This window comes from Sinocyclocheilus rhinocerous, unplaced genomic scaffold, assembly GCF_001515625.1.
Source record: "Sinocyclocheilus rhinocerous isolate Xijiao unplaced genomic scaffold, SAMN03320098_v1.1 scaffold302, whole genome shotgun sequence".
Taxonomy (NCBI): domain Eukaryota; kingdom Metazoa; phylum Chordata; class Actinopteri; order Cypriniformes; family Cyprinidae; genus Sinocyclocheilus; species Sinocyclocheilus rhinocerous.
The window spans coordinates 413,234-413,956 of record NW_015638976.1 but is presented as its reverse complement, the minus strand read 5'-3'; positions in this window follow the sequence as shown (position 1 = coordinate 413,956).

Sequence of the window (723 nt, the reverse complement as noted above, 5' to 3'; positions counted from 1 at the left end):
TATATATATATATATATAGTTTAAATAAGTAATTCATAATTCATGTAACTACTGCCCTATGATAATGACTGTTAATGACTTATAAAGGTAAGTTTTCCTATTATTATTATATCAGTAAAGCTCAACTCATCAGTCTGCTTTATGGAAGTATTCTTCTCTTTCAGTTTCTCCAGAAGAATTCAAATAAATGCTTCAATCATGAGTTCATGAACCAAACCAACCTGATCCAGATGAATCCCATCATATGATTCACGGCCGAGAATCAAATCAAGACAAGGACAAAGAGCGCAAGACGTCTCACAAACATAAATAATCAAACCGCATGTATTAAAATGTTATTGATAATCGACGGGTCTGTCGGTCATTCGTCTGCAGTGACATCACTTCCTGTCTGCTCACCGTTATACGAGCCGATGACGGCCTCCTGGTTCAGATCCCACACTTCGATCCTGAAATCAGAGACAGATAGATTGCACTGAGAAGCTGATGAGACTCTCACAGACTCACAGCGCCGCCTGCTGACCTGCAGCCCACACTACAGCTCACACTCACACCCGTCACCACATCATCATGCTCCTGACGACTGAAGCGCTTCAGCAGCAGCCGCTCGTCCTCCCACAGCTCCACCGAACCTGACCCACGAACACACTCACACACACACACACACACACTCAGACACACACAGACACACACACAGACACACACTCAGACACACACACACAC